The sequence below is a fragment of the Protopterus annectens genome, chromosome 4.part0 (genome assembly GCF_019279795.1).
Source record: "Protopterus annectens isolate FY-2018-M chromosome 4.part0, PAN1.0, whole genome shotgun sequence".
Classification (NCBI taxonomy): Eukaryota; Metazoa; Chordata; order Ceratodontiformes; family Protopteridae; genus Protopterus; species Protopterus annectens.
The window spans coordinates 310,786,152-310,811,646 of NC_056733.1; the positions used below are offsets into that span (position 1 = coordinate 310,786,152).

Below are 25,495 nucleotides of genomic sequence, written 5' to 3' on the forward strand. Positions count from 1 at the left end.
ATAATAAAACAACAGTTTCTCAACCAATAAACCCCTAAGGCAAAACAACTCAAAACCAAATGTCTTGATCATAGGTGACTCCATTGTGAGACACATAGATGTCTCCCTCACCAGGATGGACAATGAGAAGGTCACGGTCAGCTGCCTGTCAAAGTGCCAGGATCCGTCAAATCATGCACACATTCAAGTCTCTCAACAACAAGTACCGTTATGACTCCGTCATAGTCCCATGTTGGAGTGAATGACTTGTGATGTACCTCACTGAAATATATGAAGAGAGACATGACCGAGCTCTCAGATTATGTGTTCCAGGCAGGTATGTCCTTAGCTCTAAGCAGCATTCTATCTTCACCCAGGATGATGGATCTATATAAACAAAAACATTATTGACTTCAGCAGTTGTCTTAGCTTCTGGTGTCAGTCCAGGGGGATCCAGTATCTGTCAGCCTGGGAAGATATGGTCGACAGGTTACGCTGCTTTGCCAGAGATGATCTTCACCTGTCACCTTTTAGCTTTCAGTTACTAGCAAAGGTACTTGGCTCCCCTATAGTGCATTTTTAGGCAAAAATTCCCGATGCAAAAAAATCCACTAGAGACAAACTCACGGTTATGCTGCTTAATGCTAGGAGTCTAAATTGGAAACTGCACTCACTGGAAGCACTCCTTACCTCAGAAGATGCCAATTTTGTGCAGTCACAGAGACATGGTTCAAGGCCGCAGAGAGCACCCTGGCCATGCAAGGCCACATTGCCTTTCACACGTTCAGACCTCAATACGAGCGTGAAAGAACCAAAGGCAGAGGTGTATCCATCTTCATTAAAGACAAGTACACCTCAAGACTAGTCAAATATTACGACTCCCTAGCGCTACTCCAAGTCAAATTAACTGTAAGTAAAACCCCCTTCCATATCATTGTTGGCTATAGATATCCCACCATGAACCATGAGAACCACTCTACCTACATGTACCTACATGAGTCGCTCACTGTACAGCCAAACACCTTGGTCATGAGTGATTGGGAGTCCTGTATGAGCACAAACACGCTCGCTCTAAGGTTGCTGGACTTCGTTAATACAAATGCGCTGGAACAGATGGTCTGCACCCCCACAATGAGCTTGAATGTCCTAGACTTGGTACTCACCAACATAGGGGGTCGCTACACTACTCCTTGTGTGTTGCCCTCCGTGGTAAGGTCTGATTATAAATCAGTTTCGTTCAAAGTAACAGTCATACTTAACCACCCCCCCCCAAGAGCAAAAAAGATGAAAAATGTATCCAAAGCAAACTATATCCTCCTAAGTGATGGCATATATAGTTTCAAACCCCTTGCTAGCACTGTTAATGACTGTTTATACAGAGGTGTACACAAATGCCCTGTATAAACACCTGTACAAATGTATAGACTTGGCTGTAACTGAACAGATCAAAACAAGGTCCTTACCAAAAAAAAACAAGCCACCCTGTTGGACATCAAGCATAAATAGGTTCTACAACAAGCGGAAGAAACTAATGTCTAAGAACAAGAGGGGAACTGACTCCGCAGAGGAAGGACACCCTCCACAGCTTGAACAAGCAAATTGGATATCTTATAAAGTCCTCTAAAGCCAATTACAAAGCTAAACTAGCACTTTGCTGGGGCAGGATAATCATAAGGCATTCTTTAGGTTTGTCAGAAATCTAAAAGGGAAGGCCCAGCTTTGTACCGAACTTCTAGTAGACTGTACTACTCATACTGACCCTGAGGACATCACCAACCTGCTGCCAGACAGATTTGGTGCTAACTTCACCCCCTATCCCCACCAGTCATACCCCAAACCATATCTGTCGCCAGTTCTTAACCTGCTATCTCCAAAGAGCAGGTCATAACCACACTCTGCATGGCCAAAAATGTAACCTGTATGGACCGGATAACATCCCAGTTTGTCTACTAAATGGTCTAAAACAGGACCTAGCAGAACAATTGGCACTCTTCAACCACAGTCTAAGTACTGGCTTTGTCTCAGCAGAGTCGAAAACAGCAACAGTAATTCCCTTGCACAAAGGAGGTCCATCAACTGACCTTGGGAACTACAGACTCATAACCCTAACCAGTTTTATCTGGAGGCCCATGGACAGAATCATCATGGACTTTATCAACAAAGACATAGATGACATTCAAACTCTTGACCTGACCCAATTTGGCTTTGTTAAGGGTAGATCATGCTTCTTAAACCTGGTGGACTTCTTGGAGAATGTCACCAAAACCCTGTATGAAAGTAGAACAGTACATAAAGTCCATCTTGACTTAGCCAAGGCTTTTGAAACAATCCCCCACTCAGGCATCATTGAGAAATGGTTTACCTTCATAATGCTGATCGCAATATGGTCAACCCCGCTTCCACGAATATGGGTGTGAACTTCCCAAACGTCGAATTCCGCATATCCGAACGACAAAATCTCGTCCCCTTTTTTGACCCATGGTAGCAGTGGTTTGGAGGTGTGGCGCAGCCGTAAATGTCGAAATTCGACATTTATTTGACATTTTAAAAGTTTTGCGGTTCTGGTTTCGCAAAAACGGTTCAATGAAGTGGCCAGTCGATCATATGTGATTGACGATATGAAGGTAAACCTTGAAGCTCACCTAGCTGGGAATGAACCCATATGTCACTAGATGGGTAGCCATCTGTCTCACCGACAGAACGCATACAGTCAAAGTTAGGGTTCCACATCTACCAGCAGAACAGTTACCGGTGGTATACCACAAAGATTTACCGATGACTGCAAACTGGGTGCAGTAATTGAGTTCCCCAATGATGCTGACGTATAACAAAAAGGGCTTACACAGACAAATGATTAGTGCCAATGCCACAGGCTTAAACTAAATGCCAAAAAATGTGTTGTAATCCCTTTTGGCAAAGGGGAAGTCCCTGCAAATTACAATATTAACAGTAGCCCCCTTAACTCAAACCCTGTGGTGAGAGATTTGGGAACACAGGTTGATAGCGACCTTAACTTCGATCACCATGTGTCCACAGTGGTAAGGAAGGTCTTCTGTCTTGCACATCAGGTAAGTAAGGGTATCGCATCCAGAGCCAAGGATGTTGCAACTCCCGTGTACTCATCCCTCATCAGACCACTAATAAAGTATAATGCTCCCTTCTGTATGTACCCCACCAGACACCTGCAGCAGCTGGAGAGACCTCAGAGGTTTCTCACCAAAACAATTCATGGTCTTCAACGCATGACCTACATGGACAGACTGAAGGCCCTGTCACTGTACTCTGTAGCTTATAGGCTGCTGAGAGGTAACTTGTGCCTGGCCTAAAGAGCAGTCTTGGACCCTGACCTAATGAAAATGCTGCACATCCACAAGTCAAATGGGACAAGATCTTAACCTAGCCTGTGACAGTAACAGGACATGCTGGAGAGACGGATATGTCTTCAAGAGATTGCCACTCGTCTGGAACAAACTGCCAGTTCATGTAAAACAGAGCTCCTCAATGACCCTGTTTTAAGTGCAACTTAGACAACTGGATGGGAAACCATAAATTTACCCTGGGGATGCCACCTATGTCCCTCTTGCATAAGGGCAGTCTGTGATGATCATAGACTTGCACTGCAGATATAAACCATACAATATGGTCAATAAGGGAGCAAGGCTATAACATGGCTAGGCCTATAAAGGCCCTAGAGCCAATGGCCTAATAACCTCCTATGAAAGAATGAGTAGATGGTGCTTGAATTGGTTTTATTAATTATCACTTTATTCTTTTCCTTTCACATCTTACTTAATGCAGTTTTTATTATCTGTTAGAATCTTGGAGTCTGCAAACATCTAGTAGATTAGGGTCAAAACAAGTATATACAGTTTCCTTTTTGCCATGGAATCAATGCAGAATGCATTTATGTAATATAAATAAGATATCTTACTATGAGAAAATTGTTTAGATAATTTCCAAGAATTGCGAAGTGAGGTGCACAATTCAAGATAAAGCTGTCCCTTTCCCCTTATTAACTTCCATGTAACTATGCCCCTTAGGTTCCTATATAAGTTCTAGGCAGTCAGTGTACAGACCATTACAAGCCTAGTCAATTATCCTTAATCAAAAGATCCCCCTGCTTCAAGGAGGGTAGCTTAAGATGGATCAAGGGAGAACTTGAGAGTGCTCATCCATTTGTTTGGGTTAACCTTGAAGTTGGCAATATGCTACTCTTTTTGACATGTAATGGAAGTGTTTTTCCCAGTGGTGGGGGGGGGAATACAGTGGGGTATGACTGTCATACAAATGTGTGCCATTTACATGCTGATGGAGGCTTGTTTATTATATTTCAGAACCATTTGTTTTTTGAAATAATATGAGATCATGGAGGGTCAGATCTTTCATGGCTCAAAAAGCTAGACATAGAACCCCATAGAGGAGCCTACAAGAGTCTGTCCAGATACCTAAGGATCTTGAGGCCATTTTTCTTTTTAGTTATACACTCTGTGGTTTGAGATGTGTTTAGACAAATGCATACCAAAAGAAGAATTATAATCAATAATAAGTTTGAGATATAAATAAAGAGGAATTAAATACTTGTATGGATCTAGATGAGATGCGTTTAGGAGTTAGAGGAGTCAGGTAGAAGGCCAACTGAAATAACGTGGAGACAGTATGGTCAAAAGATAAAGCATTATCAACAAACATGACTAAATTACTTACTGCAGTTGCTGATTTGAGGGGTGTGTCGCCAATTTGCTTTGGGAAATGTTTAGTTTATCACGGTTAATGATACTAGATTTTTTTCACATTTAATTTGAGACCATTGTCCTTGCATCAGCTAAAAAACTCCACTGCCATTCAATGTGCGGACAAGGTGATCCGCTGTGGCGACCCCTAACCGGGAAAAAGCCGAAAGAAGAAGAAGAAGAAGTCCTTGCATCAGCTAAACATGTATGCTGGAGTAATTGAGTCAGTGGAAGAATGAATAACCACTCCAATTTACAACAGTCTACAAATTTAGATAACCACTGACCATGAATTTTGGCCTGAAGGTCTGGCATATAGATGCCAAATAGGAAAGGGTCCGTCGGTGAGCCCTGTGGTATAACATTGATAACTTTTTTTTGCTTTCAGAAGTGACACCTGCAACTTTAAGCACAAGGGTTATTTCAGATTACCAGTTAACTATCCATGGAACAACATAAATGTTTATAATTAGATTAACAATTTGTCAGTCATGCCCACATGAGGAATAGTTTCAAAGGTCTTGGCCAGGTCCAGATGTGCTGTATGTACTGAATAACCACCATCTACTGCTTTGGTGACTTTTTGAAAGAAATGAATAAAGTGGAAAAAGCAGGATCTTCCTTTAATAAAGCTACACTTGAAATGATTTATCAAACCTGGTCCCTTGTCAATGTCCAGATTAATGAGATCAGAGATAATGTCTTCCATAGCTTTACATCCAAGGCTAATGAGACTGATTTCTCTGTAGCTATCTGGGTATGTGTTAGGGCCACCCTTGTATAATGGCATTACAATGGCTGTTATCCAGATTTCAGGAATGTAACTAGTGGAGAGGCTTCGATTAAAGAAGTTAAGTAGAGGTTTGGATGTTTGGTGCTAATTGCCAGACAATCTGATATGTTATCTGGGCCTATGGATGAGGTGTTTGTAGCCTTTGAGAGGGCTGAGAGGCCTTGTTCCATAGTAATAAAAGGGAGTGGATATAACTGTGGAGTCTGTGCAATAGCTGTAACTGTGGGTGAAGGCAAATTTGAACTATATTTGCCTGCTTGGATATTGGCTAAATAGCTGACAGTATTATTGTGGGCAAGCACTGAAAATTATTGGGTGTTCTTAACTTCCTGGCATAGTCAAAGAAAGATTTATAGTTATTTTTGGATTTGGTAGCTATTTTAATTTCATATTCAACTTTGAGCTTCCTATTAGTCCCCTTAAGCTCTTTATAAGCTTGCTTAGTTGTTGTCTTAAGGTAAGCTCTTTCTCTTGTGTATAATTTATTTATATGGATGTTACACCATAGGGGTTTGTTTTTAATTTCTCATATTAGGAACAAGTAGGGACTATCTTATCAATACAGCTATTTAAGTGGAAGTACCTAGTGTCTTATAGCAAAGGTGTCTTGGGATAATGCTGACTGGATGACGCTCTAACCATTCCCGAGCCAATTATCTAAGATGGGTGTATTCCATTTACATTATCATCTTGCAACAGCCACAACTCCTGCTTCATGCATGTGGAGTGAAAAGCAACTGTCTCACACTGTACCAAATAACTATTTATATGTGTAGTTACATAATCAAAGTACTGTCTAAGGAATTGGCAGTGAACTAACCCTATTAGCTGAAATCTAAAGAGAGTAACAACTCAGACCTGCACAGATTTACCATCCAGCTCTTGTCTTCTTGAAGAACGTGAGGTGTTTTTTATTGCTCATGCCTTTTCTACAGAGAATGCAGGATTCCAGCATTGTGTTATGCATTGCACTCAGTTATTAGCAGTACCATATGGTCTCACACATTGTATACTACCCAGTGAAAGTCGTTCCTATACAAGTTCTTCTCCTATTTGGCCCCCCCAGAAGTACATCGACCTACTTTAAATTCAATGTCATTTCCTACTCACATCTATTGACCCCATTTATTCTACTCATATCCTTATTACTTGGCATTGACTTTAATTTGTAAGTGCAAAGTTATGTAAAGGCATTGCAACACTCTTAATTATTTATTTAAGTTTGATAACCATTGAAGTCCACTGGGCCATAAAGAGCCCCTTTTCAGTGGAGGCCCAGGGAGAAAGGCTCCAAGATATTGCAAGTTACATGTTACAATAGAAAGACAAAGATTCATACAGAAAAATTAAACATTTACAGAAGAATAAAAACTTTATGAAGATATTGCAAGTTACATGTTACAAATAGAAAGACAAAGATTCGTACAGAAAAATTAAACATTTACAGAAGAATAAAAACTTTATGAAATAAGCTCTCAGTGAGTTAACATTTAAACATATGGTTGCTAACCCTTTGCAGGTTAGGTAAACTAAACATTTATAGAAAAAAATACACTTTTTGTCGATAAGCTCTTTGTAAGTTAACGCTTAAATAATTAGCTACTAGCCCTTAGCAGGTTAGTTGAACAATTTTGCATGGAGAAAGTTCCAGTATATTTGTAATGGAAAGTATAGTACAATAGATAGCAGAGAGAAAATCAGTTCCAGGTAGGGGTGAGATTGTTTCAGGTTGAGATGAAGAAATAGTAGTGGTAACTGGTGATGAATTCAGTGCAGGGTAGAAAGAGAGGGGGTTGAGAGGAGTTTATGTTGGAGCATGACATGGGCATTCCAATTTGGCTAATGGATGAGAGCATAGCTGAGATTTGAAAATCGTATGGTTTGGTAGGTTGCGTAGGTGAGGGGGGAGAGAGTTTCACTGTTTAGCTAAGGAGTAGGACAGTAGTAGATGGCCAGGAGGCCATGCAAGTTTGTAGACCTGAAGGAGATTTTGGTTTATGGATCTGAGTGGATGGTTGGGTATATAGGGTTTTAAGGATGTAGCGAGAGTTGGTCAGTTTACAGGTTTAAAGATGAACTTGTGGGCAATGGTGAGTTGTAGGTAACTGTGGTAGTTGGGTAGTTCAAGCCAGCTGAGGATGAGGAGGGAGTGGCAGTGGTGGGATGAGTTTTTTGAATTGCTTGCAAATTTGCAGATCTTGTGGTAGCAGGATTCAAGTTTGGGTTGTAGGGTGAGGTGGAGATTGCTGAACAGAGGGGAACCATACATAAGGGAGGGGAGCAGGAAGGTGGATGCCAGGGTTTGACGGGTAGAGAGGCTGAGGAAGTGGTTGTGCCTGTAGAGGAGACCTTTTATTTGGTGGGTTTTCTTGATTGTGAAGTGGATGTGGGTATTATATTTTAGTTGTTCATCAATGATGATGCCGAGAAGCTTGGTGTTTGGAACAATTTCAAGGGGGGTGTTGTTCTGGCTCTGTATGGTAAACGAGGTTTTGTCAATAATGGAGTTTTTGGTAGGGGAAAAGATCATTAGTTTGGTTTTATTTGCATTTAGAGCCAAATGGTTGGACTGCAGCCAGGTTTCTGTTGTGGAGAAAGCTAATTGGGTTTTTGCTAGAAGCTGGGGGGTGGGGGGGGGGGCTGAGCAGATGATAGTCGAGTCATCTGCATATTGGATGACAGACTATTCTGGGATGGAGTGTTGAAAGTTGTTAATGAATAGGTTAAAGAGTAGAGGGCCAAGAACGGAACCTTGAGGGATGCCTGTGGGTGTAGGTAGGATGGGGGGAGGTTGAAGTTTTCCATTGGACAGCTTGTTGGCAGTTGGACAGGTAGCTGGAAAACCAGGTTATGGTGGTGGGAGAGAGATGTAGGGTGGAGAGTTGGGATACGAGTAGGATGTGGGAGATGGGTGTCAAAGGCCTTTGACAGATCTAGGAATAGCGTAGATAGAAATTTGCCTGAGTCGCTTTCAAGTTGATGGTTTCCAGAAAGGAAAGAAGGGCAGTGATGGTACAGTGGCCAGAGCGGAAGCCATGTTGGGTAGGGGAGAGGAGATTGTTTTGGGTTAGATGTGTCATGAGTTGCGCTCGGATGGTTTTCTCTAATATTTTAGAAAGAGGGTAAAGGATGGCAATAGGCCTGAAGTTGGTGGTGTCAGTAGTTTTGCCACCTTTGTGGAGGGGGATGATGTAAGCTTGGTGCCAGATAGGAGGGACATATGATTCTTGTATGGATCTATCTATAAGAATAGAGATGGGATAGGTGATGCTGTCTGCAGATTGTTTGAAGAAGGTAGGTGGAAGATTGTCAGGTGCATTGCGACAGGGTTTAAGTTTGAGGAGAAGTCTTTTTATGGAGAGTAAGGCAGAAGGGTGTGGAAGGGGGTAGGTGATTGAGCTGGAGGTTTGTGATAGGAGGAGCTGGGGCTGGAGAAGGGGGTGGGAAGGAGGTGAATAGTTTGGCTTTGCAGTCTATGAAGAATGAGTTTAACTGGGTGGCTGTGTCAAGATGGAGAGGGTGGGATTTGGACAGGGGTTTTATTACCAGTGTGTGAATGGGTGAGATAGAGTGCCAGAATTTTTTGGGATTTGTCGAGTGCAAGGACTGGAGTTTGGAGTAGTGGGCTTTGCGGTCTTTAGTTACTAGCTTTTTACTGGAGTTTTGAAGTTGCTTAAACTCCTAGGAGGGAGTTGGGTTTTTTTTGTTTTTGATATTGTTTCCATTTTTTGTCCCTTTGTTGCATAGCTAGTTTAGTTTCTTTTGATAACCATGGGCAGGGATTGGTTTTGATACTTTTGGTTCTCGGGGAAGGGGGGGAGGCTTGCTGGTTGAGGAGGGATAGGAATGAGTGGTTAAAATAGGATACGGCATCATCTCATGGAAGGGTTTTTAGAGTTGACCAGTCAGTATGCTTTAGGCATTCTGAGAATGTTGTAGGGTTTAAAGAGGCGAGGTTGCGGGATTGGATGTAATGGTGTTGTTTTTGTAGAGGAGATGGGAGCCTGTTGGTGAAGGCAGGTAAGTAATCACTGAAGGGATCTGGTATTATTTTGTTTTTGGTGATAAGGAGAAGAACTTGTATAGGAACGACTTTCACTGGGGAGTATACAATTTTTTGACCTCAGAATGTTATCTTCTACCCTCTACCCTCTCCCTTCCTATAATACAGAAGCAAAAAAGGACCCAAAACCAATTGTGTATAACTGAGCATGTGTACATCTTTTTACCCACTGATGTTTTTGGGACTGTTAAACTACTAACGTGTGCCGAGTTACCTTTGTAGTTGGGGTACTGGGCAAAACTGAATGTCCCAAGATAACTTTTTGCTTTACTTTCAAATTCCTAAATTATGATTTTGCAGTTAAAAAAATGTCCACCCTCAGAATACTTTATTAATTGCCTCTTAGTATAAGCAATGTGTGAGTAAAGTAAATCCATCCAACCACAACCTTCTTTTTCCTCTGTTTGCACATATCCACAGAGTGTCAGTAAAATAAATATTCTAATATATTAAATTAAGAAAATGAAATTCAAACTTGGAGTTATCGTGCCTTTTTATTCTTCTCCATGTCACGTAATAACTGGTTATGGCTAGTCAATCATTGTCTCTTAGTAAATACTAACAATTGCTAATGACTGATATCAGTGGTTATTCAGAAGTTTCTGTGTATTCAGTTAGAGATCTGTGTAAATGCTTAGGGATGGTTTTCTGTTTCTAATTTGTGACTAAACTGATACTGACGGAATGCCTGATTAATGTTTGGGTAGTGTTCGCATCACATCGTACAATGCCCACATCAGTGATGTGTGAATTATTATTTTTTATGATGGTAATCGGATATGGGGAAGGAGCAAAAAATAAAATCAAATGTTTTTAGTTAGTGAGGTGTGCACAATCAACAGCTGTTATGTTTGCAATATGGAGGCAAACTGTATGCAAAGTTTGCATCAGTTGTGTTCTCACAATTCAGTTGCTATCAGTTTAAGCCATCAGGGACTGGCAGTCCCTGTGTGAAGAAAGAATATGAAATTCATTACTGTGGCCATTACTTTGTTAATGTCATAACACTTAAACATTGGAAGTGTACACATTTATAAAGTGAGGATTATGGAAGTGATGGTGAGGAGGAGGCATGCTGTGCATGAAAGTAATGAACACTTGACTAATAGAAGATATGGCTTGTCCACGTTTTTATTTTACTATATGTTTAGGGGTTTTAATGACCTTAAAGGAATTCATTCTGTGCCCGAGTTGGAGCATAACTTATGATCATATTATCAGGGCTGCATCAGTCTTTGATGTATGCATAAGAGTGCCTTTTGTATTACTTACAATATCCCGATTCTTCTGTGGATCATATGGCACCACACTAGTGCAGTAGCTAACACTGATGCCGCACAGCTCTTGCTTCTCTACTTTAGCTCCCAGCTTGGATACTTTCTGTGAACCATCTGCATGTCCTTCCTGTGTCTGTGTGAAATTTTGCCTGGTGCTCTATTTTACTGCCTTTTCTAAAGAAAAGCATGCCACTAGGTGATTTTGGATCCCATAAGCCACCTATAGATGTGCATGCAGTGTGTGTGTGTGTGTGTGTGTGTGTGTGTGTGTGTGTGTGTGTGTGTTTTGTGTGTTTTGTGTGTTTTGTGTGTTTTGTGTGTATGTGTGTATGTGTGTATGGTGTGTATGGTGTGTGTGTGTTTATAAGTGGAGTGCATTTACCCCTTGATGGAACTGTTGTCCGATCCATGATAGAATATGGCTCCTCCACAGTCTTTAATTGTGTTAATCAGGTGTAAAAAATGGATGAATTAATGTAATTTATATACCTTTTATTGACAGCATATTGAAATAAGTCTGAAAATTCACTATTATCCAAGACATTCCCAGTATTACTAGTACATTATGTAGTATAGAAAATGTTGAACTAACACTCAGAAACTTAAAATGCAGCTACTTTGTCAAACACAGCCCAGGTATAACCAAATGCCAACATCTGTTATCCAAAAATTGTAATAGAAGATGTTCAGCAGTTTCAGAGATACAGCCTTGCACTGATGTGCACCACTGTAGGATACATAGCCATTAAAATGTTTTAGGCTGCCAATTTACAACATTGTGTCTCCAGTGGGGCAAGTACATGTTGCCTGTTCATAGTGAAGAAAATGATGTGTTCATAAAAAATAAATATCTGCCCTGAACATTGAAGTGTAAGTGAAGCTGATGTGTTGTTTTATTTTATTTTTTTTGTCTTTTTTTTTACATCACAACCCAAACTGCCTGCATTGATGGTGTTACTGTGGTGGTCAACTTCTTTATTACGTGACATTTAAGTCCCCAATGCAAGAGTAGCATTCTTGGGTGCATTGGTGCCCAGATGCAGCTCTAAAAATGTTTTTCAAAGAACTCCCAAAGAGAGGCTGACTGTAGCATGCTCTAAATAATGAACGCAGGGTTTTCCTAGCATTTAACAATGTCATTCTGGCTAGTACATGGTATTGTTCCTCATAGGGATAAGTATGTGACTGCTTTTCATTGTAGGACATGCAGAGCATATCCATAATGTATCTGGGTTAAGCAATCATTACATCAGACATAAAAATATAAAATTGATTATATTTATGTAGCATATCTCACTGTTTTGTCAGTGGAAACTTGTCATGATCAAAATTTCCATCTCTGTGGTAGCTTTAGAGTGAGGTTAAATTCAGCAAACCAGATCATAACAGACGAAAACAGTCCTTGAACCAAATAAGGAATCGGATGCAAAAACTGGAGAATACAAGAAAAAGAAAAATAATCTGGTTCCACACAGCAGTGAAAATCAACATGTCTGTTATTGTAGTACGTAAATGCTTTCTCGGAATAACATCCGCTTCATCAGACCAACAAAGATAGAATAGCAGTTACATTTTTAAACACTAAAAATATCCAATCAAAAATCAGATAAAATGTGCATCATAGCTAAAGGCCATGTGATAAAATACATCTGTAGAATATATAGATCATTAAAAAATTGAATAAAACAGACTCAATGAAGAATATGTACTTAAAACTGGTAACAAATACAATAATAAAAGATGGACTATTGAAACATATATGATAAAATATTAAAAGAGAAATCAATGCTTTAATGGCTGTGCTTTAAGGAAAGATTTCAGGGAAACTCTGTTGTTTAAACCAGGAGGTTTATCAGCTTGAAAGCGCAAAATCCATTTCTGTTCACTAGATTCTGTTCTGTTTCTCTTACAGATCATAACAGAGTTGCAACAATCAAGGCAAAACTTCACGTATCAAAGCAGAAAAAAACCCAAAGTAATTTATTTATATATCTGTTCTTTGCTAACCAGGTTAGTCCCATTAGGCTAGTAGTTTTCAGGGAAGGCAATGACCACACAAATGGAACAGAAATGTATAATTGCCAAATACTATAAGCATATACTGGAAATAAAGCATATACTTTAAATTAATGCATGGACATATGTGAGCAGCTGCATTTAAATGACTAATGGAACGACAGTTTGGGGTAGTTTTTGTACGTGATGGTCCAGGCATAATTCTGAGAGCATTACTAGGAATCCTTAAGAGTATACTGATGTTTGGCTGTTTATCCATGGGTCGTGAATGACTCCCCCTTGGCTGTTTGGCTGTATGATTACATATTGCTCAGATAGTATTTCTGATGTAGTCATTCTTGAGGTGTGTTTCCTTGAAGGTATGTTTTTGTACTGTATTTTATTGCTTGCTAAACTGCTGTCAGTACAGACCTTTCAAGGATCACCATTGGTTTTGGAAAGTACAGAAATGAAGTAGCAACTTTATTGTGCATTTTGCTGCTCAGAGTTTTTTGTGATATTCAAGTTAGTGTGTGTGTGTGTGTGTGTGTGTGTGTGTGTGTGTGTGTGTGTGTGTGTGTGTGTGTGTATGTATATATATATATATATATATATATATATATATATATATATATATATATATATATGTATATATGTCCCCTTCACATGGTCAACTTTTCAGAAGTCAACTTTCATATGGCTGAAACCATACAATTGACTTTTGAAAAGCCGACTGGGAAACCGCTATCTCCATACAGTGCAGAATGGGAAAATGTCCCTCATCCACAATGTAGTGCGATCTCGGAGTTGATATATTAAGGTTACGAGGGGGTGTGCGGGGCAGAACCCCCACCCAAGGGGGCCTAGCCTCTCTGCTAACAGTTTAAGGTAAATGTTTGTTGTGTTATATGTGTTTATTTTACATGATCGGCTTTCCCAAAGTCGATCATATGGTCTCGGCCATATGAAAGTTGACTTTCTGAAAAATTGACCATGTAACATAAACCCATATATACATATATATATATATATATATATATATACATATATATATATATATATATATATATATATATATATATATATAAGCATGGGGGAATGAGGGTACAGGGCACCCTTGTAAAAAAGTTGGAAATTAGTGTTTTGGTGAGTTGTCTTGCAGGCTGTGTTTTTATTACTTTTATTTTGATTTGGATTGTTGCTGCCTCATGCCATTTGGCTCAACAGTTCAATTTTCAGCTACTGTGCTTTTTGTATGGAGACTCATATGTTCTATGTCCACATGAGTATTTTACATACATTATAGTTTTCTTTTAAATCCTGAAGTTATGATGCGGGTGACATCCCAGTGATATGTCATAGGTGATCAGTCATTGGTGAAAGATATTTCCTCGTAAACAGGCCCAACAATCTGGAACAAGCTACCAGCTGAAACAAAACATCTAGATACTCTTACCAAATTTAGAATCCCTTTCCGAGCACCTCTTCTAGGAAGTTGCTTGTAAATACTTTGGAGTTAATGGATAAACTCTTTAAAAGGCTTAAAATTCTAAAAAAAACCTTAAGTTTCTCAACTGTTTTTCTTTGCCATTTAACTCTTCTTACTCCTGTGTTTTATTTTTGGTATCCAAGTCATTCTCTGTATCTCTGTTATTTACTGAAATCCACACAAGTTGTTTTCAAAGAAATTAAGTCTTAAAACTTTTCAGAAGCAATTTTGTTTAGCCAAACTATATTGTAACCAATGTAAACTCATGCAATATAATGTAAATCTGCTACTGTATTAGAAATATGCAAGAACTGTGTACTGTTCTACTTGTATAATTGTGTAAGAGCTTTCTAAAGTTTTGCAGTCATGTAAACTTAGCAATCTAACATTTTAAGTATATAGCAATAGTCTATTTGTATTGTTTATTGCCTCTGGGCCTGAGTCATGGCTGAAAAGGATCCCTCCATCTACCTGACTACGAAATAGTAAATAAATAGATAAATATTCTAAATTGCCCACACATGTGTATGTCTTTGTATAACAGACTGCCATCCTTGCAAGGATTAATTTCTCTGCCTTTGCCCATTGAGTGCTAGGTAGGCTGTCGTGCCTGCATGACTTTCAGATGCATTGAACAAGTAATGAGAATGAATAGATGAATAAATGTTAAAGGACATCTTGTCTTAGTTCTCCAGGTAATGGCATTTCTAAGAGATTTTCCCATACTTTTGTAGTATTTAGAGATTCATTTTGAGTTGGATGCATAATGACAAGAGAATGCATTTTGCAATGACAGTGTGGATATTGCATTATAATCTGTTTTCATTTAGTTGTGGATATATGACTTTTTTCAGAATAAACATTCAGCACATGAAAGAATATTTTCTGTCACTGGATTTATGTGTGCAATTTACGTTTGGATGCAGTGACATGCAACATGAAGATATGTTTTGTTTGTGTCTTTGTCTGAAATCCCTAAATAAGTGTTTTCTCAAGCTGACTGTCATGACAGTTTTCTGAGGAATTTCATAGAAATTTTCAAATGATTTTAGAGCTATGGTCTTATACTGTTGGGTATAACCTGCAGGCTTATATAACCATTTGGCTTTTTTTTTTTTCGTTTTACAACAGATTTTATTTATTTTTGCTGACAAACAATAGTTAGCTGGCGTGTTCCATTAGTGTGCTGTTATGAAATTAGAACTAAAAATAATTATTCTTTAGAAAAAAGTTTTCCATACTTTTTTGTCCAAAAATGCATGTTTTACTTGTTCAGACAGCTATGCATGTACCTGATATGTTCTCTCTGTATGCTTGAACTGTTTAAGGGTATGTATCAAGATGTCTTGTCCTAAAAATTTTGTTTAATTATCTTGAAATAATATAGAATTTCTTCTAGATATGGTCAGTTAAGGTCAGAATGACTCACAGAAATTAATTTGAATAATTTGTAAAGCATTAAGTTTAAAACAAAAGTGTAGCTATTAGTTCTCTTCTGACTAACAAGTATACAAATATCAGAAACATAAATATGTAGTGTTGTACTCTTTTTAGGCCTGATACAGAATATATATTTAAATATTGTGACACAAATGACATTAAAAAGCATTTTCTCCATAATTTCTTTAACGCCAGCTTTGTGTTCCGGGGTCCTTCATCCCAGTAGCTTATATGGGGGAGGGGGGGTCCTTAACCTGACTGAGTCTGTTTGTTTCATCCATCACATTATTGTGAGAGATTTCACTTGGTCACTGTACAGACACTAGTGCTTCTGTATTTACAGGGTTTTGAGGATGCCATTGGACACTTTTTTTTCCCTCTTTTGTGTGTGTTTATAGCATTCCTGGCAGTCATCAGCCCTCCCATTACTGAATGGCTTATTTCTTTTTGCTGCAAGAGTTGATGGTGGAAGATCAGCACTGTGGCAACCATCAAGGGTTATTGATTGCTTTGTTCCCTTACTCTGTACATGATCCTACAGTGCTGAGCAGTGAAGTGTTACCTAATTCTGGCTACAGCATGAATTAGATGGTTGGTGGGTATGTGTTTTGTCTGTAATGCTGCCTGTAGAGACACTTTCACTGCTGGTTGCCACGACTGACGGAACTTCCTTTCATCCCTGTAAGTGTTGCCAACATCTGACAACTGCTTCCATATTACCTGGCTGTTTTCACCTGCCCCCGTATTGAAGTCTTTATCCTTCTCCGCCCGAGAGTCTGCTCAGACATAAGGGATGGTTTAAAGCAAATAATTCTGTGAGAACTGTACTGGATTTTTTTGTATTTGCACATTATAAATTTCACTTTTAAAACAGAAGTTGTCCTTTCTGTCCTCTGCCCTATGATTTTCATCATAGTTGTGGCTGTGACCTTGCAGATGTTAGGTGTTTTGCTGTTCCTTTACCTTACAAAACTTGTTAGCTAGAAAAGCCACCTGCGTGGCAGGCATTACTAACAATGAGGAGCACCACCATCTGGAAAAAATGCATCTTGCATTGGTTGCTGCATATCTGTTTTATTGTGTGATCCTGTACACTATGCTGTATTGTGCTTTTCTCCCCATCAGCTTTCAAAAAGGTTCAGCAGATTGCCTCCAGAGTGGCATCTGCGATTGGTTATGTCCCAAAATGAGGTTGCTGTCATGAATGATGATAATACCTCTTCCCATCTGACAAGTACTTGAAGTAAGTGATTTGCATCTGCTTCTAGTAGTCATGCAAAAGTGTCGCTGGCAGGGAGAGGAAGTCAACAAGGGGCTACTTTGGTTCAGAGATATTGGGAATGGGTCAGAAAGCATTCAGAGACAAATCTTTTTGAACTAACTTCCATCCTGTTAACCTTGCAAGTTGCTAAAGCCAGAACTTCTGAAGGCGAGTGCACACAATTGAAAAGTGGTATGATATTTGAAGGAGCAGATATCACGTGCAATCCTAATTCCTTTTTGCGCTAAAAGAATGTATATTTGCAACATGGGAATTGACCAAAGAGTACCTGGTGATGATCCATATCCTTGGAGGAACTGGATATACTGTACTGTACCATATCCCTCACATCACAGCATCAGTCCCACATTTGTAATTTCAGCTTTAAAGAAGAAAGGGCAAGAAGATTTTGCAGATGTGTTGTGCTTGCAGTCACAGAGAATGTAGTACTCTGGATTATTTTGCTTTCTCCATCATAGTTTTGCATATATTTATTCAGAAGTGTAGGAGAATGATTCTGTATATCTTCTGTCCATTTTTCCTGCTTCCTTACCTACTTATTTTCACCAAGAAAGGCTATGTTTCATCCTCATTATCCTATGGTGGTTCAGTAGAACCTGGTTTAGACCTTTTACATCTTGGCATTTCCCAAAGGTATGGTTCCATTAGTAAAAGTTTAATTTGTGTGTCATACAAGCTTCTCCATATGAGTACATGACCAGTGCAGTAGCCCTGGCCATTTAACCAAATCACTCCAGAAAGAGATCTTAAAGGTCTGTATGTCTGCTAGGAAGCTCTTTATCTTGGTACCAAGTAGAAGTGACTCTCCATTTTGAGCTGAGAAGCATTCCTCTTCCTTTTTCAAGTGCATGGGTCTTATCGTTATTGTTTTCCATGTTTTGGGTGTATTTTTGATTCATTAGTTACAACCAAGTTGCATATTTTTTCCACTTCACTGTTTCATGGGTTAGTAGAGTGTAAAGTTTGTTTATGGCGTCAGTGTCATGTTCAGCATCTTTTTTTCTTTGCTGTTCACCTGTCTAGCCACATGTTTGGGTGTGTGTTTTTTGTCCCTGAAAAAAACAGTTTATGATGGGTATTACATTCATTGTATGAATTGCTGAGTCTCCAGCTGTCCTTTATCATGGGACATATTTTGTTTTCTTTTACTGCAACATATCAATTACAGTAAATCTCTATTTCATCTGAAGTGTTGTTTCTGAGATGCCCTTGGTGAATAGTTAATTTCCTGTTTTTCCACAGGAGCTCATATGTATTTTCATATCTGTAGTAGGTCCATGAGCACAGATGACTTAGCAGCTGCTTGCATGATTCACTGCAGGAAAAGAAAGTGCAGCATTTTCCAGGTGGAGCTTTTCCAAATGATTGCGATCTTAACTTTGTTTCATTATAAGAAGGCTAATGGGTTGTTAACCAACATTTTGAAGGGGGGTGTTCTGGGGGATTATAGGTTAATTGGTTTATATTAGGCTAATGACCACCAGGGGCATCACAGTTCTAGCTGTGTAACCCACCGCAGATTTGTCCCAGAGTTCCTTGGACACCTATATGGTGGGTTATGTTAATAAAGAGGTAGCGAAGGGTTCTGTGAGGGAATATGTTAGTTGGGGGTTAATTTGCATATTGTTGACCTCTATCCATCAGAGACATTGGGCCAGACTGGGTGTAAATTGATTTCCCATGCAATGATCAAGGTCCTTTTTGAATAGGGTCAGGGATGAACTTTGCTTCGTATTGATGGGGAGCTTATTCCATAATACTGAGGATCCTTTGAGATGTATGTGTGTCCCTCCAGCAGGTTCTATTTATGTCACAGACAAATTTCAGGTTATTTGATCTAGTTTGTCTTGCGGATGTGCAAGGGAGCCATCGGAGCTAGATGTGCGGATGCCTTATATGCTATGCATAGATCACCTGTCAGTAACCTGTAGGAGACTGAATACATACATAGGACCTTAAGGCGATCTGTGTAGGACTGGGTATTCATACTCTGGATTTTCCTGATGAGGAACCTTTGAGAGCATTCCAACTGTTGCAAGTGCCTGGTTAGGTACATGTTAAATTGGACATTGTACTTAATTATGGGTCTGATAAGGGTTGAGTAGTGGTACTTTACTTCTTTGGGCCTGGATGCCATACCCTCTCTTATAAATTGAGCGACATACAGTGATTTTGAACTCTCTTGGCTACAAGTTGGTTGAATGCCAGATTACTGTCTGCATATGTTCCCAGATACCTAACTATTGGGTCAACTTTTGGGTGGTGTTTTATCGCTGAAGTAGTTAGCTTGGGTAGACACTTTCCCAAAGGGCACTAAAATGCATATGTTCTTTGTGTTTCACTGTTGCAGTCATTACATTTGGGTAATCTGCTGGAAGGTTGCCCTCAGTCGGCCTGATTAACAAAGTCTTGGGTCCTGCGTCGTTGCTGTCCCTTCTTCCATGACATCAGGTCATCAGGGGTATAAAACATGCAGCCAATGCCATTACATCAGTCTTTCTTGCCGCGTGGTGCCCGAAGCAGAAGCAGTTCGCAAGTGCCGGTCGGCCAACTCCTGAAAATTTCGTTTTTGAATTTCAGAACTGAAGTCTTCAACTAAAGCGAAGTACCCCATTGGGGGAAACTTTTTCTTGCTCCTTACCAATGTCAGTAAAAATTAATAATAGTAAAAAGCAGGATAAGACCACCACAAGATAGTGCATAAAAACTCCAAGTTTATTGTAGATGAATAAGCGCTTTCACGTGCTGCCTCGACACGCTTCTTCCGATTTCACTAAAGCATTCAAATCTAAAGCGTTTATATATACACTCATCCTAATTCAATTAAAATCAATTAAGTCAAATTGAAACCATTAGAACTGTTTAAAACCTCATAGAACAATCATAACCTCCACAATTAACTCATGAGCAAAAACTCCTTAAAAATAAAATAAAGTAAAATAAAATCGATAAAAATCGATAAGTTTTTGACAAAAATTTCAAAAGTTTGTTAATATATCATATGCACATGAGCAAAATTCGTATGAGTTAAAATAAAATTAAATAGTGAAAATAAATTATTTTATAACATACAGACACTATGTGGAAGTGAATGTTGAAGAATGTTAAAAATCACATTGTATACCTCATAAATACATATGCTTGCATATTCTAAATATTATAACTATAACCCATTAATTAGACTGTTAGTAAAATAGACCTAATACTCTCTAAACCCTACTATCAAACATATAGGTGAATAATACTCAGCACTGAGAATATATATAAATGTATTGATGTAATTTACATATAAGTAATGATGTAATATGTTACCAAAGATTTTTTAGAAGAATGTATTGCACACAATATATGATGGATACCAACCATATCCATGACAAAACGAAACCAATCCTTTGACTAGACTCTCCATTAATATCTGCGAGCGGCAAGCACAGGCTTAATACTAATAAATTAAGACCAGGATCCATGTGCGCTCGTAGTTTAAAAATCCAACATAGCTCAACAGATTCTAAGTAATTCATGTTATCTCCACCCCTTCTGTTCTTTTTTATTAACTGTAGTACCCTGAATTTAAAACCGTGATCAGTATGGACAGCAACATGTTTAGCTAATGCATTTTGTTTGTTTTTCTTTCTGATATCATATATGTGGTTATACATCCTGTCTTTTTAATTTCCTCTATGTCATTCCCATGTAGAACGCTGTACATTGCATACAAGTTGCTAGATAAATAAGGTTGCTATCATCGCAACTCGCATATAACCTGGGTATGAATACATATTCAGTAGTGGGGTGAGTGAAATGTTGCTCATCTGTGATAAAATTGCACCTATTGCAGGGATACGTACCAAGTCTTACCCTTCTTCTTCTAGCCTAGTATACCTACATTTAGATATAGAAATAGTAGGAATCTTAAAAGAATTGTATGTACAGAACATCCCTATATTGAGCAGAATAGATTAGCTAGAAGAAGGGTAAGACTTAATTTATTAGTATTAAGCCCGTGCTTGACGCTCACAAATTATTAATGGAGAGTCTAGTCAAAGGATTGGTTTTGTTTTGTCATGGATATGGTTGGTATCCATCATATATTGTGTGCAATACAATGTGATTTTTAACATTCTTCAACATTCACTTCCACATTTAGTGTCTGTATGTTATAAAATAAATTATTTTCATTTTCATTTTATTTTAACTCATACGAATTTTGCTCATGTGCATATGATATATTAACACACTGTTGAAATCTTTGTCAAAGAATTTTTATCGATTTTTATCGATTTTATTTTACTTTATTTTATTTTTATTTTAAGGAGTTTTTGCTCATGAGTTAATTGTGGAGGTTATGATTGTTCTATGAGGTTTTAAGCAGTTCTAATGGTTTCAATTTGACTTAATTGATTTTAATTGAATTAGGATGAGTGTATATATAAAAGCTTTAGATTTGAATGCTTTAGTGAAATCTGAAGAAGCGTGCTGAGGCAGCACGTGAAAGCGCTTATTCATCTACAATAAACTTGGAGTTTTTATGCACTATCTTGTGATGGTCTTGTCCTGCTTTTTACTACTACTTGGCTTTTTTTCTTCTGGATTGGGACCTTTGGACAGCAGCGGAACCTTGTTATGTACTAAAAATGAATAATTGTATTACTTTTGGGAAGCAAATACCTCATAAGGATTTTCATTTGTACTGTATTCCTTGCCTAGGCCCTGACCACGATGTACTTTGCTGTTGGTTTTGTGTTTTATTTAATCAGCGCACTATCCGTCATCGGTACATTTCTGCTTCTAAATATTTCAGTTCTCGGTTTAATTATCCAGAAATGATGTTGGTTAGCCATCAGACTACCGGAATATCGAAAAAACGCAAAGAAAAAGACAGGCCGTTTGGGTCCAAAACTGCCAACGATGCTTCTCTTAAGCCAGTCGCCAGTTCGCTGGTACTCAGTGAGGTGCTTTCGCAGCCCCTGATACCCACTACTTCTGATTCACAGGCCTCTACTGAGACCCATTTGGAGTCCGATAAGCCATGAGTGCTTCACCTATGGAAACTGTGGATGTCTCTACCTTGGATGGGTCCAAAGCCGCTGTGCAGGCACTGGCTTCTGAGGGTGGATCCCGGCCTACAGACTTGCATATTAAACAGACTCCACCTTCAATACTAAGGCAGGCAGAAAACCAGGCCATTCTTCTAAAACATCTGGCATTTGTAAAAAGGGTCCTAACTTGTCTAGGGTACACCATAAATGAAAAGAAATCACAACTGATACCCTCTCAAAAAATTACATTTCTGGGTGCAAGCTTGAGTACAACTGCCCAGATGGCTTTCCTTACGCCAGAAAAGCAACTTTATTTGGTGACTTTACTTCAAGCAGGTGGCCACAAAATCCCTGCTATCTGCAAGACAAATACTGCAAGCCTTGGGGTTCATGACCGCCTGCATTCTTCTAATTCCATATGCAAGACTGCATATGAGAAAACTTCAGTGGTACTTAAAAAGTTTATGAAGTCAACATTGTCACAGCCTGGAAACAATGATTCCTATCATACCTTGCCTGTGCCTAGAGTTCTTATGGTGGGCAGAGTGCTGTCACCAAAACAAGGGACTGCCATTCACACCACCCCCTGCCGCCCAAACCCTAACTACAGACTCATCAGACTACGCATGGGGGGCTCATCTGGCAGGAAAGTGCATTCAGGGCAAATGGAGCCCAAATCAAATGCACCTTCATATTTTTTTTTTTTTTTTTTTTTTTAAAAAAGAAATGTTAGCTGTACAGAATGCTCTGACAGCCTTCAAGGACTACCTTCATCCAAAACAACTAATGGTAAAGATGGACAACACCACGGTTATGTGGTACATAAACAAGCAGGGGGGTGCACATTCCTACCCGCTCTGCAGACTAGCCATGGCATTGTGGAACACGGCCTTGAGCTACCAAGTGCAACTACAAGCTCAATTCCTGCCAGGAAAGCTAAATAATTCTGGCAGACAAACTAAGCAGAAATCTCATGGACCCACATGAATGAAAACTGGAACCACGGATTTTCAACATGTTGACACACAAATAGGGGAGCCCAGACATGGATCTTTTTGCCTCACCCCAGAACTACCAGTTGGACAAATTTTGCACAAGAACTACTCACAAAAAAGCCTGGAAAGTGAATGTTCTGTCCTTTAGCTGGAAAAAACCTAGTCTATGCCTTTCCCCCTATGCCTCTGCTCTCCAAAGTTCTACTAAAAGTCAAACAGGACAAACAAAAATGATTTTGATTGCTCCAGACTGGCCTCGCCAACACTGGTACCCACTCCTGCGCAGTGTGTCACACATTTCTCCATGGCATCTGCCTCAGACACCTTCCTTACTGTCTCAGCAGGAGAACCAAGTTCTGCACCCTCAGCTCCAAACATTGAATCTTGCAGCTTGGCTAATCATTTAAATTCCCCCTTAGCATCCCTCAGCAAACCTGTGATGGATCCAGACATTGAATATTGCAGCTTGGCTAATCATTTAAATTCCCCCTTAGCATCCCTCAGCAAACCTGTGATGGACGTCATTTTGGAGGCGAGAAGACCTAGTACTAGAAAATCTTATGTTGACAAATGGAAAAGATTCTGTGCCTGGAATCAATCTCAAGGGATGAGCACAGCAGCGCCCAATTTGCGTAAGATTTTGCATTACTTAACTGAGATGCTTCAAAAGGGCTAGTCTTTTTCTTCCATAAAAAATCATGCCTCAGCCATTTCAGCTCATTACAACAGAGAAACCCATCCTTTTCTCTCATCCTCTGCTAAAGCAGTATCTCAGAGGGGCCAAAAACTTGAGACCACCCAGAAGAGCTTCAACCCCTGCCTGGGACCTTAACTTGTATTAGAGAAATTCATTCTACATCCTTTCGAGCCATCTGCTACTACATACTTAAAATTTCTTTCTTGGAAAACAGCTTTCCTTTTAGCAATCACTTCAGCTAGAAGGATATCTGAATTACAGGCCCTTATGGCAGTGGAGCCTTTTATCATCTTTCATGCGGACAGGGTGTTACTCAGGACCAATCCATCAAGGTGGTATCCAGTGTGGCTCTTAATCAGTCCATTCATTTGCCAACTTTCTTTCCCAATCCACAGAACAAGGGGGAGCGGATTCTGCATTCATTGGATGTACACAGACAACTTAGATTCTACTTGGACAGGACTAAATCTCGAAGAAAATCTGAGTAACTGCTGGTAGCATTTACTGCAGGGGCAGAGGGGAAGGCTATTTCAAAACAAACAATGTCTAAATGGATAAGCCATTGTATTTATTTCTGCTATAAGCACCATGGAAAACCTATCCCCCAGGGGATCAGATCTCATTCCACCAGGGCTGCATCTACTTCTACAGCCTTTCTCAGAGGTGTTCCTACCAGGGATATTCTAGAAGCTGCTACCTGGAGTTCAGTTCATACTTTTACCAAGCATTATCACTCGCCAATTTTCTCTAAATCCAGAGCTGGCTTTGCCACTGCTGTTTTACAGGGCCTTATAGCTGGTCCTAATGCTGTATAAATCTATCCTCCCAACCATAGCTTTGGGAATCTACCCAAATGTAATGACTGCAACAGTGAAACATGAAGAACCTAGTACAATTGTGTACACTTACCATAACTGTAGATGTTTGAGTGTATTCACTGTTGCAGTCCTGGTTACCCTCCCTCCAGCCCTCTGTTTTTGTTACCCTCCCTCCAGCCCTCTGTTTTTATCTTACTATACCTCTACTTTCTTTTACTATGATTAAAAGCCTTTTTGGTGTATTTGCTTTTGTTTGGAGGTATATTTCTGTGTTTTTAATTACTTGTATATAATTTGCTCCCCATTTGGGGGGGGGCACCTGACATCTGGGGCAAGAAAAACTGATGTAATGGCATTGGCTGCATGTTTTATACCCCTGACTACCTGATGTCATGGAAGAAGGGACAGCAACCGATGCAGGACCCAAGACTTTGTTAATCAGGCCGACTGAGGGCAACCTGCCAGCAGATTACCCAAATGTAATGACTGCAACAGTGAATACACTCTAACATCTACATTTATGGTAAGTGTACACAACTGTACTTTCTTTGTGTTGACTTTTAATTCATGGCTTTCCCACCAGTCATCCGTTTGTGATAAATCGTCTTGTAGGATGTTGTTTACATGGGTGAATCTGTGATAGCTTCCAAATCAGATGTTATCCATGTCTTCATTCATCACCACGGGGTCTAGGATTTGACATTGGATCCGAGCCAGCAACATTCAACAGACAGATCCAAGGGTGTGGCTCTTCTCTCTCCCATAATGCCCTGCTGCCCACTAATCCCTAGATCTCTTTTGCAGTGCTTCCTGTGCAGATGCATGTCCTCTAGCTCTGGCTGGTTAAGTAAAAGCTTTTACTTTTTTTTCTTAGCTTAGTGTTGTAATTCTAGAGTAG

The 25,495-nt window shown here is 39.4% G+C and overlaps 1 protein-coding gene across 1 annotated transcript in view; it reads left to right on the plus strand.

Annotated features, from left to right (window-relative positions):
* The window catches only part of PITPNB (phosphatidylinositol transfer protein beta), an 862,947-nt gene that overhangs the window by 235,084 nt on the left and 602,368 nt on the right, over positions 1–25,495 (plus strand). The gene's annotated exons all lie outside the window — the stretch shown is intronic.